At 45.1% G+C, this 18,265-nt stretch overlaps 1 protein-coding gene across 1 annotated transcript in view; it reads left to right on the top strand.

Annotated features, from left to right (window-relative positions):
- The window catches only part of LOC126299101 (homeotic protein female sterile), a 499,343-nt gene that overhangs the window by 209,763 nt on the left and 271,315 nt on the right, over positions 1-18,265 (top strand). The window lies entirely within an intron of this gene.

Here is an 18,265-nt window from a genome sequence, read left to right as displayed (position 1 = left end):
TTAAACTTAACTAACCTAAGGACATCACACACATCCATGCCCGAGGCAGGATTCGAAGCTGCGACCGTAGCGGTCGCGCGGTTCCACATTGAAGCGCCTAGACCTGCTCGGCCACAGCGGCTGGCCCTTGTCTCACAGTGATATAAAATATGTATTAACACTTATGGCGAATACTTCTGAAATAATAAAACAGTTTATTTACTTTTCCCCATCTACCTCGTCTTCATTGTCACCGTTCGTTATAACGTAAAACGCAGTGACATGAATTGTCATTAGTGGTGGTAAAGTAAGCCATAGTAATCCAATATATCCATTCTTCGGGTGCTACCATTCCACGAAATAGAAGGAAAAAGGTAGTGGAATAGATTTTTGGCTTATTCTCTGTGCTCACTGGTTATGACCGCTGATTCATATAATCAGGTGTCCCACTCAAGTACAAGTTAATGTTGGTGGCATTTTCATTTCACTTAGGATGAAACCTTTTCGACCAAGTATCGGTAATTGTGATAATTGTAATTCACTGATTTTGTTTCCATTGATTTCATTCGTTTCAGGTTAGTGATTTTGTAGTGTCAGAAGTGAAGCATGCAGTGTTTCCATTTTGAAGCTCAAGAACTGTCCACCTACAAATAGCGCCGGCTTGACTTAAGCAGCACTTGTAACGTATTGGCATATTTTGACAGTCTCCCGACAAATTACCAGGGAAGTATTATATTCAGATGTTCTATGTTCTTTTATACACTCCTGGAAATTGAAATAAGAACACCGTGAATTCATTGTCCCAGGAAGGGGAAACTTTATTGACACATTCCTGGGGTCAGATACATCACATGATCACACTGACAGAACCACAGGCGCATAGACACAGGCAACAGAGCATGCACAATGTCGGCACTAGTACAGTGTATATCCACCTTTCGCAGCAATGCAGGCTGCTATTCTCCCATGGAGACGATCGTAGAGATGCTGGATGTAGTCCTGTGGAACGGCTTGCCATGCCACTTCCACCTGACGCCTCAGTTGGACCAGCGTTCGTGCTGGACGTGCAGACCGCCTGAGACGACGCTTCATCCAGTCCCAAACATGCTCAATGGGGGACAAATCCGGAGATCTTGCTGGCCAGGGTAGTTGACTTACACCTTCTAGAGCACTTTGGGTGGCACGGGATACATGCGGACATGCATTGTCCTGTTGGAACAGCAAGTTCCCTTGCCGGTCTAGGAATGGTAGAACGATGGGTTCGATGACGGTTTGGATGTACCGTGCACTATTCAGTGTCCCCTCGACGATCACCAGAGGTGTACGGCCAGTGTAGGAGATCGCTCCCCACACCATGATGCCGGGTGTTGGCCCTGTGTGCCTCGGTCGTATGCAGTCCTGATTGTGGCGCTCACCTGCACGGCGCCAAACACGCATACGACCATCATTGGCACCAAGGCAGAAGCGACTCTCATCGCTGAAGACGACACGTCTCCATTCGTCCCTCCATTCACGCCTGTCGCGACACCACTGGAGGCGGGCTGCACGATGTTGGGGCTTGAGCGGAAGACGGCCTAACGGTGTGCGGGACCGTAGCCCAGCTTCATGGAGACGGTTGCGAATGGTCCTCGCCGATACCCAAGGAGCAACAGTGTACCTAATTTGCTGGGAAGTGGCGGTGCGGTCCCCTACGGCACTGCGTATGATCCTACGGTCTTGGCGTGCATCCGTGCGTCGCTGCGGTCCGGTCCCAGGTCGACGGGCACGTGCACCTTCCGCCGACCACTGGTGACAACATCGATGTACTGTGGAGACCTCACGCCCCACGTGTTGAGCAATTCGGCGGTACGTCCACCCGGCCTCCCGCATGCCCACTATACGCCCTCGCTCAAAGTCCGTCAACTGCACATACGGTTCACGTCCACGCTGTCGCGGCATGCTACCAGTGTTAAAGACTGCGATGGAGCTCCGTATGCCACGGCAAACTGGCTGACACTGACGGCGGCGGTGCACAAATGCTGCGCAGCTAGCGCCATTCGACGGCCAACACCGCGGTTCCTGGTGTGTCCGCTGTGCCGTGCGTGTGATCATTGCTTGTACAGCCCTCTCGCAGTGTCCGGAGCACGTATGGTGGGTCTGACACACCGGTGTCAATGTGTTCTTTTTTCCATTTCCAGGAGTGTATTATGCTTTGACATGTTCCACAACCACGAGAATAATTTCATTCTTGGGTCTATGGGACGAAAACTAATCTAATGTAAGTTAATCTGTACATTTCAGCAGGTATCATAGCTGGAGTGATCACCCATTCATCTTTGCTTCGCTTCTATACTTTTTTTTACCGAACCACGTGTCTGCTGCACCACAAAGCAGCATTTGTTCTCGAGATGAGAAGTGGTCATCATGTTTTGATGTATCTGTATGCGAATGACGTCTTACACAGTTATACATTCTACCACGTAGCGTATTGTTATAGGACGTCGGAACTGTAGTGAGGTAGTCACTGACACAGACAGAAGGGAAAAGAAGTTTGTTATTTGGACGGACGCGTTCGCTATCGGTGTATTGACACCGCTTGCAAGGCCACACAGTATTTGCACTGACAGGAAAACTTCTAGAGAAAAGGCAACTGAAATTCTTTGTCGATCACTCTGTAATGTCCGAGACAGTACAAAAACTAAGTTAAATAATTTTTATCCGGTGGACCTTGAACTGTCATCTGGTTGAGGCACAGCTATTTCCTCTGAACTGCAGTAGCATAATACATAGGCATATGACGTGGTGAGCAAATACGAAACTACAAAATCAAAGGAAGTTTAATCCTCGATTGGTTCTAACAGTTTTTCCCAATACTTGAAGTGAATTTCAGTACTGCCAATTTTCGTACAATAAAGCAGCACTATGTTTCTAATTCCACAGTAAATTGTAACTCAGTGTACAACTGGCCACGTAAATCAATTCAGAGGTCAGAGACAGTCAAGAGGATACCCCATCATCACTCCCAAAAGATAGCGAGTTGGGCAGCTATATATGGAGGTTGGTAGTCGAGGTTTTTATTACTTGTCGACGAGGCGATTGTTAGAGACGGACCACAAGTTCGAACAGAAATGGGGAAACAAGTAGTCCTAAAAAAAGGGAAACTAACTTTTGATAATCGTACAGGGATCTAAACATATCCAAGGTTGCTCGAGGGTCTACTTTTTAATAAGTGGGAACATCAGTTCCTGCTTTAACTCTGTCCACTTCTGTTCTTGTGCTCATCATTGTTTGACCACTTTCTGATCATTCAATAAAAAAATCATTTAAGAGAGCAACGCTGTATTTACCAGGAAAGAAATATGTATAATATCTTAATAGAAGTGCTCATTTTACCAGATTATAAAAATGTAAATATGTTCAATATGTAGATACAGAGGGACAGAAGTTTGTTAGAAGAGAAATAAGATGGTAGAAAACATGTATAACACGAAATTACATGATAAAAATGCCTAAAAATAAAATTGATTTCTGAAGAAGATCAGAAATTTTCAAAAAGAGCGACGCTGTGAGAAGAAAAGTACACTCATAAGAAAAGATAACTTACCACGTGGTCCTTAAATGACTAAAATCGATAGAAATACACGTTACATCTATATATACATCATACTCCTCAAACCACCTATGGTGTGTGATGGAGGGTACTTTCGGTACCACTATCACATCCCTTCAACCCTGATCCATTCACGAATAGTGCGTGGGAAGAATGATTGTCGGTAAGCCTCTCTGTTGGCTGTAATTTCTCAAATTTTCTGCTCGTGGTCAATACGCGAGATGTATCTGAGGAGGGGGAGGGGGGGGGGGGGGAAGTATTATGTTGTTTGACTTCACTTGAAAAGTGCTGTCCTGAAATTTCAATAGTAAATCTCTCCGTAATGCACAACGCCTCTCTTGTAACGTCTGCCAATGGAGTTTGTTTAGCATCTCTGTAACGCTCTCTCGCCAGCTAAACGATCCCGTGACGAAACGCGTCGCTCTTCGTTGTATCTTCTGTCTCCTATATCAGTCCTAACTGATAGAGATAGATGAACAATATTCAAGAACCCGGCGAACAAGCGCCTTATAAGCCACTTCTTTCGTGGATGAGCTACATTTCTCTAAGATTCTTCCGATGAATCTGAGTCTGGAGTCTGCTTTCCCCACTATCTGTTTCATATGGTCATTCCACTTAATGTCGCTCTGGATAGGTGCGCCTAGATATTTTACGGCAGACGCTGTCTCCAGTTGTTTGTCATCAATAGTGTAGCTGTACAGTAATGGATTTCTTTTCCTATGTATCGCACTATGTTACATATATTTACGTTCAGGGTCAACTGCCAGAGTCTGCACCATTCATAAATTCTCTGCACGTCGTTCTGTAAATTCTATCTTCTGGCGATGCTACTTTGGTATAAACAACTGCATCATCTGCGAATAGCCTTCAAGAGCATCCAACGCTTTCTACTACATCATTTATATACATTGTGAACAGCGACGGTCCTATCACACTTCCCTGTGGTACTCTGGTTATTACCTTTGCGTCTGTCGATTTCGTTCCGTTAAGAGCGCCATATCTGCAACAAAGTCTTGAATCCAATCGCAGATCTGCTCCGATACTCCGTAAGCTCGTATTTTTTTCATTAAACGGCAATGCGGGACGGTGTCAAATGCCTTACTGAAATCGAGGAACACAGCATCAACCTGAGCGCCGTTGTCCACTGCGCTGTGGATCTGATGGAGGAACAGAGCGAGCTGAGATTCATAGGATCTCTGTTTGCGGAATCCATGTTGATTTTTATAGAGAAGATGTTCATTTTCCAAAAACGTCATAATTCTTGAATATAAAACATGTTCCACAGTTCCACAACCGTTCGACGTTAACGATGTAGGTCTATAATTGTGTGGACCTGTCTGAAGGCCTTTCTAAAAACTGAAGTGACCTGCGCTTTTTCCAGTCGTTAGGTATCTTTCGTTGTTCAAGCGATCTACGATAAATTACTGCTAGCGGGGAGGAAGTTCTATCGCACAATCTTTATAGAATCTTAAAGGTATCTCATTTGGTCCTGAAGCCTTTCCACTACTAAGCGATTGTAGCTGCTTTGCAGTTCCGCGATCGGTTATCTCAATATCTGTCATTTCGACGTTCGCAGGACGATTGAAAGGAGGGACAGTGTTACGATCATCCACGGTGAAACAACTTCTGAGGACCGAATTTAGTATTTCGACCTTCTCTCTGTTATCTTCCGTTTAGGTGCCGATCTGGTTGCTGAGAGAATGAATAGATGATTTTGACCGACTTACTGATTTTACATACGACCAAAGTCTCTTAGGATTTTTACTAATGTCAATTAACAACGACTTACTTTCAAAATCATTGAACGCATTTCTCATTGCTCTCCTTATGCTCTTTTTCGCTTCGTTCAGCTTTTGTTTGTCAGCCAGTTTTTTACTTCTCTTGAATCTGAGATGAAGTGCTCTTCGTTTACGTAGCGCTTTTCTAACACGGCTATTAAACCATAGTGGATCTTTCCCATCCGTTAAAACCTTTTCCGAACATACATGTCTAGGGAATGTTGAACGATGCCTTTTAATTTTTTCCATTTGTTCACCACATCGTCGCCCTCATCACCGAATATTTGATGCTGACTGCTGAGATTCTGAAATTTGTATCCTGTTACCCTTGCTGAGCAAATATATCTTTCTACCTTTTTTAACTTTCATTATAGGACCCGTCGTCATAGATCCTGTCACAGCCTTACGATCACTGATATCTGTAGACATTCGCGGCGTCTACTGCTGATAAAATCTTTTGGGGGCATTCATCTGGGTGGCAACTTCGGAATTCCGCGACGTTTCAATAAGTGTCACTCATCTTCTACGCTAGAAGAATTTCAAAGCTTTTATGTAAATTGGTGGAGGAGGTGGAAGGAGGGGAAGGGATTATTGATGTCAACTGTATAAGAAACTACACATTCAATAACTTGAAAGATGCCACCCGGATGGGAGCCCAAGATGGTTTTGACATGGATACAAATGGTTATCACAAACACTTAATCGTAAATTTTCCATGAAAATGTTTTAAATGCAGTGGAATGTCTTCATTTTCCTGCCGGAAGACAATCCTGATTCCGAGCTAACGCACTGGCTACAGCAGATACCACTATTTCCAGTCAGGAATCAGTTCCTGCAGTTTGTCTGTATAACGTCGGAAACTCAATGACGCTGTTCCCGCGTGATGCAGTTGTCTATAGAAAGAAAGAAACGTCGGAAGATAGTAGCCAATTGCAAGGACACCTGCAGAAGACTGATGGCGCAGAACTTCATTACTGAATGATTACGCTATTTGAGAAATCAATGGACCCAGTAGCTACCACAAAATAACTATGACTAAACTTCCGGAATTACCCCGTAAAAAGAGTGGGAAAAGCAGAAACCAGGCTGAGATTGTTAGGAAGAACCTTAAGTTCAGATGGTTCAAATGGCTCAGAGCACAATGGGACATAACATTTGAGGTCATCAGTCCCCTAGAACTTAGAACTACTTAAACCTAACTAATCTAAGGACATGACACACATTCATGCTCGAGGCAGGATTCGAACCTGCGACCGTAGCGGTCGCGCGGTTCCAGACTGAAGCGCATAGAACAGCTCGGCCACAACGTCAAGCAGGAAGTGTTTTGTAATACGTTTGTTCGACTAATTTTTTAGTATTGCTAAACAGCCTGGAAGCTTTACCCGGTTGGATTAACAAAAGTCACGTGGCTGTTTAGTTGGCGCGAGAGCATAACGGAGATGCTCAACAAACACCAGTGGCAGACGCTAAAAAAAAAGGCGATCTGCATCACAGAGGTGGTTACTGTTGAAAATTCAAGAGATTACGTTCCAGGAAGAGTGGGGCAACATATTATTTTCTCCCACACACGTCTCGCAAAATGGTCACAGTGAGAAAATTCTAGAAATTAGAGATAAACGGAAGTTTAACTGGGTCAGGGATTTTCTCTGCCTCTTGATGGCTGGGTGTTGTGTGCTGTCCTTAGGTTAGTTAGGTTTAAGTAGTTCTTAATTCTAGGGGACTGATGACCTTCGATGTTAAGTCCCATAGTGCTCAGAGCCATTTGAACTATTTGAAGTTTAACTATAACCATTCTTCCCATTCGTTAACGGAACAGGGAAGAGGGAGCAGATAATGGCAGCAGAACTGCCCTCCGCCACACATATGCGTTCGTTCCTCAGGAATATTGCATTTCGGAGTAACACAATTCGAGACGCTGTTGGCTGTCGGCATGTGACGGGGCAGGTGAGATGGGCGGGCGGGACCGATGAATCAGCAGCTGTCGACAGGCACAATTGTCGTTCCGCTGTCAACAGACTTCCAGGAAGAGAGTCGGCAGTCGTGATAACCCAGAAACGTCAAGACCCTGGATCAATGGAGTTCTGATGTGCCACCGCGAGGTGGCGTATTGATAAACACACTCTACTCTTATTCAAGAGGAGCATGGTTCAATTTCCCAGCCATCTATCCTTATTTAGATTCATTGTGATTCCCTTAAATCACTATAGGCGAAACCCCTGTACAGGTCGTTCAAAATGTCCCGTGCATAATGCTTGCATCACAGTTCCCATCTTAGTTCAGTATATGATGCCCTCGCTGACAAGACGTTGATCTGCTTCCATTTTTTCCCGATGAACTGTTGACCTAAATAAAACCAATATTTTGGACATGTATCATATTCCTCCCGTTCGGATAAAAAAAGTTCTTATTCTTGCACAGAGAAATGCTGCGTGACTAAACCTTGATATTACAGAAAGTACGGTCCTTTTCTGACGAACTTCCGAAAGAAATTCGGAAACTGTCCCTTTAGTCGTGAAAGATTCGGATGTTGAGGGTACTTACTGATGTAGTACATTATTCATTCTTGAAAACTAACGAAACAATGAAATGCATCAAATGAAGAATTAAGCAGCAGAGATTCACCGACAGGAATGAAATGCTTTTAGGCAGGGCAAGTAGAAAAAAAGATAACTATACAGTTTGTATTATGAAACTATTTCTCATCCGCCATGACCACCGTATCTTTCGTTATCCGAGTCCCGCTCTTTTCAAGGATTTGGACCGTGGTAAGTGCAGCCATTGAAAAGGGGTTTCTACAGTGAAGAAAGAGTATGGAAAAACTAGGAAACGGACTCGGTTTTTGACTAATTGACTTCGTAAATGACAGGAATTTCACGAACACTGAAATTGTACGTAGGCCTCTTGGGATGCTGAAGCTATGCGACAGTCGACGGGGCGTCAACCTGTCGTCGTCACGGCGGCTCTTTTGCGGAAACAGATCTGTTACCACACAAAAATAAATAAAAAAGGTAAAAATGAAAAACGCTAAACAGCGCTACAGCTGCTGTACATGTTATATGAAACGTGTTAACATGCTGGTCTCATTAGTTTTGTTTTACTAAGATAATGTCCAACTATATACGAGGGTGCGATGAAAAGTAAAGCCTCCGAATGTATACGTAAATACTCATGAAGATTTTGAAATAAAACAAATGTTATTAACATTCTACATCTTCGTTTTTTGTGTCCACATATTTGCAGTTCTGTTGCTAGTAGCGCGTAACTAAGCGGTGCGTGAAAAACAGCGTGCTGTAATCGGATTTCGAATTCTATGAGTTCGTTCACAGATGGAGCACCCTCTCCGTCAGTATGACAATGTCAGATCAGACATGAGTCCTTGCGACATCTGGAACAATCCGAGGCGTTGGGTACACTGTCATCAATCGTCCCCCAGTCAGTCCCGACGGGGCCCCATCCGATTTTCATCTGTAGCCAACGACTGAAGAACCCCTTACAGGCCTTCACATTGATAATTATGTAAGCGGTGTAAACAGATGAGGTTGTGGCTCGGGTAACAAAGTCAAACATGTTACAGTGACGGTATCAACAAATTGGTCTCTCACCGAAGCTGAAATCGTTATAGGTACAGAAAGCTGGCTGAAGCCAGAGATAAATTCTGCCGAAATTTGTACAAAGGTACAGAAGGTGTTTAGAAAGGATAGATTGCATGCAGTCGGTGGTGGAGTGTTCGTCGCTGTTAGTAGTAGTTTATCCTGTAGTGAAGTAGAAGTGGATAGTTCCTGTGAATTATTATGGGTGGAGGTTACACTCAACAACCGAGCTAGGTTAATAATTGGCTCCTTTTACCGACCTCCCGACTCAGCAGCATTAGTGGCAGAACAACTGAGAGAAAAATTTGGAATACATTTCACATAAATTTTCTCAGCATGTTATAGTCTTAGGTCGAGATTTCAATTTACAAGATATAGACTGGGACACTCAGGTGTTTAGGACGGGTGGTAGGGACAGAGCATCGAGTGACATTATACTGAATGCACTATCTCGAGCAATTAAACAGAGAACCGACTAGTGGAAATAACATCTTGGACCTACTGATAACAAACAGACCCGAACTTTTCGACTCTGTATGTGCAGAACAGGGAATCAGTGATCATAAGGCCGTTGCAGCATCCCTGAATATGGAAGTTAATAGGAATATAAAAAAAGGAGGAAGGTTTATCTGTTTAGTATGAGTAATTAGAAGGCAGATTTCAGACTACCTAGCAGATCAAAACGAAAATTTCTGTTCAGACACTGACAATGTTGAGTGTTGATGGAAAAAGTTCAAGGCAATCGTAAAATGCGTTTTAGACAGGTACGTGCCGAGTAAAACTGTGAGGGACGAGAAAAACCCACCGTGGTACAACAACAAAGTTAGGAAACTACTGCGAAAGCAAAGAAGCTTCACTCCAAGTTAAACCGCAGCCAAAACCTCTCAGACAAACAGAAGCTAAACGATGTCAAAGTTAGCGTAAGGATGGCTATGCATGAAGCGTTCAGTGAATTCGAAAGTAAAATTCTATGTACCGACTTGACAAAATCCTAGGAAGTTCTGGTCTTACGTTTCATCAGTAAGTGGCTCGAAACATCCTATCCAGACACTCCGGGATGATGATGGCATTGAAATAGAGGATGACACGCGTAAAACTGAAATACTAAATTCTTTTTTCCAAAGCTGTTTCACAGAGGAAGACCACACTGCAGTTCCTTCTCTAAATCCTCGCACAAACGAAAAAATGGCTGACATCGAAATAAGTGTCCAAGGAATAGAAAAGCAACTGGAATCACTCAACAGAGGAAAGTCCACTGGACCTGACGGGATACCAATTCGATTCTACACAGAGTACGCGAAAGAGCTTGCCCCCCTTCTAACAGCCGTGTACCGCAAGTCTCTAGAGGAGCGGAAGGTTCCAAATGAATGGAAAAGAGCACAGGTAGTCCCAGTCTTCAAGAAGGGTCGTCGAGCAGATGCGCAAAACTATAGACCTATATCTCTGACGTCGATCTGTTGTAGAATTTTAGAACATGTTTTTTGCTCGAGTATCATGTCGTTTTTGAAAACCCAGGATCTACTCTGTAGGAATCAACATGGAATCCGGAAACAGCGCTCGTGTGAGACCCAACTCGCTTTATTTGTGCATGAGACCCAGAAAATATTAGATACAGGCTCCCAGGTAGATGCTATTTTCCTTGACTTCCGAAAGGCGTTCGATACAGTTCCGCACTGTCGCCTGATAAACAAAGTAAGAGCCTACGGAATATCAGACCAGCTGTGTGGCTGGATTGAAGAGTTTTTAGCAAACAGAACACAGCATGTTGTTATCAATGGAGAGACGTCTACAGAAGTTAAAGTAACCTCTGGTGTGCCACAGGGGAGTGTTATGGGACCATTGCTTTTCACAATATATATAAATGACCTAGTAGATAGTGTCGGAAGTTCCATGCGGCTTTTTGCGGATGATGCTGTAGTATACAGAGAAGTTGCAGCATTAGAAAATTGTAGCGAAATGTAGGACGATCTGCAACGGATAGGCACTTGGTGCAGGGAGTGACAACTGACCCTTAACATAGACAAATGTAATGTATTGCGAATACATAGAAAGAAGGATCCTGTATTGTATGATTATATGATAGCGGAACAAACACTGGTAGCAGTTACTTCTGTAAAATATCTGGGAGTATGCGTGCGGAACGATTTGAAGTGGAATGATCATATAAAATTAATTGTTGGTAAGGCGAGTACCAGGTTGAGATTCATTGGGAGAGTCCTTAGAAAATGTAATCCATCGACAAAGGAGGTGGCTTACAAAACACTCGTTCGACCTATACTTGAGTATTGCTCATCAGTGTGGGATCCGTACCAGATCGGGTTGACGGAGGAGATAGAGAAGATCCAAAGAAGAGCGGCGCGTTTCGTCACAGGGTTATTTGGTAACCGTGATAGCGTTACGGAGTTGTTTAACAAACTCAAGTGGCAAACTCTGCAAGAGAGGCGCTCTACATCGCGGTGTAGCTTGCTCGCCAGGTTTCGAGAGGGTGCGTTTCTGGATGAGGAATCGAATTTATTGCTTCCCCCTACTTATACCTCCCGAGGAGATCACGAATGTAAAATTAGAGAGATTAGAGCGCGCACGGAGGCTTTCAGACAGTCGTTGTTCCCGCGAACCATACGAGACTGGAACAGGAAAGGGAGGTAATGACAGTGGCACGTAAAGTGCCCTCCGCCACAACGTTGGGTGGCTTGCGGAGTATAAATGTAGATGTACATTGGGGGGCAATGTGTTCCTCGCCAGGTTGACTACGTCGACAAATAAATATGTAGACATGACGAATAAAGATGTATAATATTAATAACTTTTGTTGCATTTAAAAAGCTTTGAGTTTTCCCATAAAAATTTCGGAGACATTAATTTTCAGCATGCCCTCCTAAAAGACTCAGATATCTGAACAATTTCTGAAGGTTTTATTGTCCTGCCACTAAATTTGAACGAAACATTGTAATTCAGTCCTCATTACCAGCTCTGGTATGAGAAACATCAACTTTCTGTCGTCAGTGTTCATTACGACTTGCTAATAAAAGAACCGCCTTTCACTGGCTTACATTTACGACCTTGTTTTTTCCCTAGCAGACCGCCTGGTGACCTGATGATACCGGAAGTCAAAGCTGTGTTTAACTAGCTATAAAGAAACATCCGGAATGTACTTGCATAATACGTACTTGACATAAATGGACACACAAGCTCCCCAACGCAAGGTCTAGTGTCGCTACCTGAGTAGAATCGGTAGCACTCTATAAATTGTTACGCTGAGCTTTCTACAGTGAAAGCGTCGTCGCTTTCAATCACTTTCAGTTGAAGGACAGAATAAAATTGTTTTATGACACTGCTTGTGCATGGGTTAATTGATGTAACTTGAGGTAAAGATGGGAATGGTTTATTATATAGCTGATCGCGTGTATATTTCATGTAGTTGACTAGCACAGCGCTGCCATCACCTGGTTTCATTCTTTTGTGAAACTATCCAGTGATGCGGCGCAGTATTTTACAGACTGGACTGAACAAGATTCAAATGTCCGTTCGTCCACACAAATTTAGATTAAACTCTTCTGTATTAATTCGTCACATCTGATCAAAAGTATCCGGACATCTATCAGTGGACATGAGTATGAAGTGTGTCCACCCTTCGCCTTGAACGCTGCTGGGCGACACTTTCATTGTGGTGTGTGAATGTCTGTTTTACATTGGCAGCCCATTCCTCCTCAAGAGCCGAAACCGGAGACGGTGGTGAGCTTGGACGCTGGCCCTGGAGCAAAGTCGACGTTCTGATGCATCCCAAACAGCTCCACTAGGCTGAGGTCGGGACCTTGGGCCGGCGGGAATGTTTCAACAGTCCTATTGTCCACAAACCATTGCCTCACACATTGTGATTTATGACAGGCTGTATTGTTATGTTGATGCAATCAACCATGATCTCCGAACGGTTCCTCTACTGTACGCATTACAGAATGCTTCAAACTGTGGTCATATCGTTTTGTATTTAGTAATTTCTTAAGCACAATGGGGGGGCCGGCCAGGGTGGCCGAGCGGTTCTAGGCGCCACAGTCTGGAGCCGCGCGACCGCTACGGTCGCAGGTTCGAATCCTGCCTCGGGCATGGATGTGTGTGATGTCCTTAGGTTAGTTAGGTTTAAGTAGTTCTAAGTTCTAGGGGACTGTTGACTTCAGATGTTAGGTCCAACAGTACTCAGAGCCATTTGAACCATTTTTTAGTGTCTGATGGTGCCTGCCCGTCAGTACATGAGGTCTGACTGATATTAGTTTAGCTGTGGTTGTTCCTAGGTGTTTCACTTTCACAGTCATGTCAGTGGACTTGGGCAGCTATAGAAGGGATGAAATGTCCCTGATGAGTGAACAGTCTGTTGCAATTATGTACTTGTTTTATTGGTTCCCTGATGGATTTGTTACTCTGGTGACATCCAAAGATTAGTTTACGTTCGAAGTCACTGAGCTCTCCTGACCAATCCGTTCAGCGCTTACTGTTTCTCTGCTAACAACACAATACCCTCCCCCCACCCTTCTTTTATACTGGCGGGTCCGCTTCTCGTGATATCAAGTCGTTAATTCCTCATAACACAGGGGTGTACGGATACTTTTAATCAGTTAATGTGTATGTGCATTAAAATAGCAAATGCTCCTTACAATATGTGGCGCAAAGTCGTCTAACACCACACTAAGTGCGTTTGTTTTGACGCCAGGCTACATTGTCAAGAGCTAACACGTGGTTGTTCAGTACCCGATCTCCCCATAAATGTTCTCTTTGTCCAGAGACGTAGTCAGTAAAGTTCTTGCACTCGCTGTGCCACAGAAAAAACTGAGTGTGCTCTAACAGAGCTCGATCGTGGGGGTCAACAACCGTCATACATAATTCACGGAGATTGATTGGAGGTGCGTTCTAGAGACAACCACCTCACTCGATAGCGGTGCGGATATCCTTGATAGGATTGAGTTCGAGTGACCTGGGAGGCCACATAACCTGTCCTAGGTGCGTGGTGTGGTTCTCAAACAATTCTCTCACAATATGAGAGTGATGGGTTGGTGCATTGTCTTCCTGAAGGCCGAGCATCTACAGTACTGTGTCCGCCGTCAGACACGGCATGCAGCTATATGTAAAGAGGGCGCGAAACCACGAACCTACAACAAATTTTAAGAACGAAATATATATGCTAAAATAGTAAATAAAAATAAATTTTATAATGCAAAATGGTGAAAAATAAATAAATAAGTGTAAAAATGAAATGGTTGAACAGAACGAACAAGATGCTCTTAAGCACCCTGCGCCCTCCCAATCAGATAATGAGAATGAAAAGATATTAAAAAATAAAATAAAAACGCACACGGCAGAGTCAGTCTACAGCGTGACTGCTCATAAAAAATGGTTCAAATGCCTCTGAGCACTATGGGACTTAACATCTGAGCTACTAAGTCCCATAGAACTTAAAACTACTTAAACATAACTAACCTAAGGACATCACACACATCCATGCCCGTGGCAGTATTCGAACCTGCGACCGTAGCGGTCGCGCGGTTCCAGACTGTAGCGCCTAGAACCGCTCGGCTACCCCGGCCGACGGCGTCTCATAGCTATGGTTGGTTGCTACAGAGGGTGCAATTTAACAGGGCACACATTATGCCTCTGCCATAAGTCACACACATAGTCCAATCCATCTGTCACAGTTATGCACTGACGCTACAGAAGGCGTTGATAACAGGGAGTACATCGTGCTTCCGCCTGACGTCAGACAAATGGTTCGCAAGAGAACTTTCATCCTCCGACTGCAGATTGAAGAGGATGTACAGCTTCACTCGGCCCGCTGGAGCTGCCTTCAGCTATCGTCGGACCGTTGCTTTGCATTTATCGCGCCAGCAGTTGCCACAGTCATCAAATAGTGTCGCAGTGTACTTCATTAATAGGCCTAAGACTTAGATACTGTCACTGACAGAAGTGCCAGACTGGGACTACTATTAGTCATCCATCATTCACTGGGTTAGTTGTCGATCAGCGTTCAGAACTCCAGCCGTGGAGCCTCGACGACTCATCAACATCGTCACACTGCGCCACATGGTAGCAGTTCGCTGTAGTCGACTACGCTGTGCGTGATTAGCCGAGCAGTCTACAGCGCTGCAGTCATGGACTGTGCGGCTGATCCCTGTGGAGGTTCGAGTCCTCCCTAGGGTATGAGTGTGTGTGTGTGTGTGTTTGTCCTTAGGATAATTTAGGTTAAGTAGTTTGTAAGCTTAGGGACTGATGACCTTAGCAGTTAAGTCCCATAAGATTTCACACCTATTTGAACATTTTTGTTGTAGTCGACGGTGACGTCTGTGATGAGCAATACGTCCACCGAAGATGACTCTGCGTCAACAGTACGTGAACGCGCCAGCGGCTGCAGGGTGCCCTCGCTTGCACCTGCTCACCTCTTTTGAGAATTTTAAAAATATATCTGTACTCTGATACCCTGTCAAGTAGCGCTAGGCGCCTGCAGGCAGGCAACCACGTTACATACCTCAGATTTCAGATGCCTGCCTGCAGACACCTAGGACTATTTTACAAGTACATGAAATTTATTCGCAATTGTGAATATGAACATCCAGCAGCTGTATAATGGAATGAAGACAGTAAAAATTTGCTCTGTACGGGGAGTCGAATCCGGATTTCCCGCTTATCGCTAGCGGTCACCTTACCATTAGCCTACCTGAGCACGATTCACAGCCAGACCCAAATTTTATATGTCGTCAGCCAAGTGTTGACAGCTTGTACATATACACTCCTGGAAATGGAAAAAAGAACACCGGTGTGTCAGACCCACCATACTTGCTCCGGACACTGCGAGAGGGCTGTACAAGCAATGATCACACGCACGGCACAGCGGACACACCAGGAACCGCGGTGTTGGCCGTCGAATGGCGCTAGCTGCGCAGCATTTGTGCACCGCCGCCGTCAGTGTCAGCCAGTTTGCCGTGGCATACGGAGCTCCATCGCAGTCTTTAACACTGGTAGCATGCCGCGACAGCGTGGATGTGAACCGTATGTGCAGTTGAAGGACTTTGAGCGAGGCCGTATAGTGGGCATGCAGGAGGCCGGGTGGACGTACCGCCGAATTGCTCAACACGTGGGGCGTGAGGTCTCCACAGTACATCGATGTTGTCGCCAGTGGTCGGCGGAAGGTGCACGTGCCCGTCGACCTGGGACCGGACCGCAGCGACGCACGGATGCACGCCAAGACCGTAGGATCCTACGCAGTGCCGTAGGGGACCGCACCGCCACTTCCCAGCAAATTAGGGGCACTGTTGCTCCTGGGGTATCGGCGAGGACCATTCGCAACCGTCTCCATGAAGCTGGGCTACGGTCCCGCACACCGTTAGGCCGTCTTCCTGTCACGCCACAACATCGTGCAGCCCGCCTCCAGTGGTGTCGCGACAGGCGTGAATGGAGGGACGAATGGAGACGTGTCGTCTTCAGCGATGAGAGTCGCTTCTGCCTTGGTGCCAATGATGGTCGTATGCGTGTTTGGCGCCGTGCAGGTGAGCGCCACAATCAGGACTGCATACGACTGAGGCACACAGGGCCAACACCCGGCATCATGGTGTGGGGAGCGATCTCCTACACTGGCCGTACACCTCTGGTGATCGTCGAGGGGACACTGAATAGTGCACGGTACATCCAAACCGTCATCGAACCCATCGTTCTACCATTCCTAGACCGGCAAGGGAACTTGCTGTTCCAACAGGACAATGCACGTCCGCATGTATCCCGTGCCACCCAACGTGCTCTAGAAGGTGTAAGTCAACTACCCTGGACAGCAAGATCTCCGGATCTGTCCCCCATTGAGCGTGTTTGGGACTGGATGAAGCGTCGTCTCAGGCGGTCTGCACGTCCAGCACGAACGCTGGTCCAACTGAGGCGCCAGGTGGAAATGGCATGGCAAGCCGTTACACAGGACTACATCCAGCATCTCTACGATCGTCTCCGTGGGAGAATAGCAGCCTGCATTGCTGCGAATGGTGGATATACACTGTACTAGTGCCGACATTGTGCATGCTCTGTTGCCTGTGTCTATGTGCCTGTGGTTCTGTCAGTGTGATCATGTGATGTATCTGACCCCAGGAATGTGTCAATAAAGTTTCCCCTTCATGGGACAATGAATTCACGGTGTTCTTATTTCAATTTCCAGGAGTGTATATATAAACATGTATTACAGGCCACTAAAGATGCTCCATAAGCAAAAGAAGCAAAACGTGTATGTCAATAAACAAACTTTCATTTAGTTGTAAATACGGACCATATCTCCATCAATTCATAAGGAACTAAGGAACGGCGGAAAACGAAGAGTATTAGTTTGGTTACATGATTTGAATGACGAAAAATTGGTCTGTAATTCATCATTGTTACGTGCTGATGAATACGGTGGCGTGGACGTTTGATTGTGGTGAGGCACACTATGATCGCACATTAATACCGTATTATCTAAAATTCGGAAACCATGTTTGCTCGGTCTGAAATGAAGACCATGTAACTACATGGTCAGATGAATAGTACTGCGTGTTTATTTACAACGTACATAGTCTACGTGAAAGAAAAAGAAAGAAACGCAACGGAGTACAGGGACACGTTTGCTAAAATTCGGAGAAGCAGTAGCATTCAGTGATCGGTGAAGTTTTACAATGGAACTTTATCTGCACGTGGAAACACACTGCCGTTGTCCTAGTCAATAGAAAGAGTGCTTGCATTGCACAATAGCCCTTGTACGTTGCCTGTGCGAGATACGTTTTCATCAGTCCAGAGTCTGTTTCAGTGAATTGCCCGGAAGCCGCATTCTCTGGCTTTGGTCGATAGCGGGCGCAGTTTTCGTGGTCTTCTTCTATTAAAGCTTATTCATTCCCATATCTTTCCCTCCGCAACGCACGGCTCCTTGACTGGTTCGTTATTATCGTACGATTTAGTAACTGTCGTGGAGTGGTTTGTGACTTTGGCTTTCAAATAATGTTACCGAGGCTTACATCAAACTATTGCAACTGATATTGTAATTGCTGTTAATCTATGGACTTACATTACACCTTGCTTGCTTTTGCTTATCATAAAAGATGGTTAATTAAGACAGTGGTGTCTCTTTAAACAGGACCGTGCCTCAGATCACCATCTGGTCATCCGGATTCCCATTTCGCGCGGCATTTCTTAACGTAAATGCTGGGATGGTTCCTATGAAAAGGACGGAACTGAATTCTTCCTTTGTCCTTGCACCGTTCTCAAGCAGTTAATGCTGCATCTCCAGTGACTCCGTCGTCGACAGAACGTTAACTCCAAAGTTTCCTTCCTACCTGCTAGTT

Source organism: Schistocerca gregaria, chromosome X, assembly GCF_023897955.1.
Source record: "Schistocerca gregaria isolate iqSchGreg1 chromosome X, iqSchGreg1.2, whole genome shotgun sequence".
In the NCBI taxonomy this organism is placed as follows: Eukaryota; Metazoa; Arthropoda; class Insecta; order Orthoptera; family Acrididae; genus Schistocerca; species Schistocerca gregaria.
Note: the sequence above shows the minus strand (reverse complement) of the source record. Positions and strands in the feature narration are given on the sequence as shown.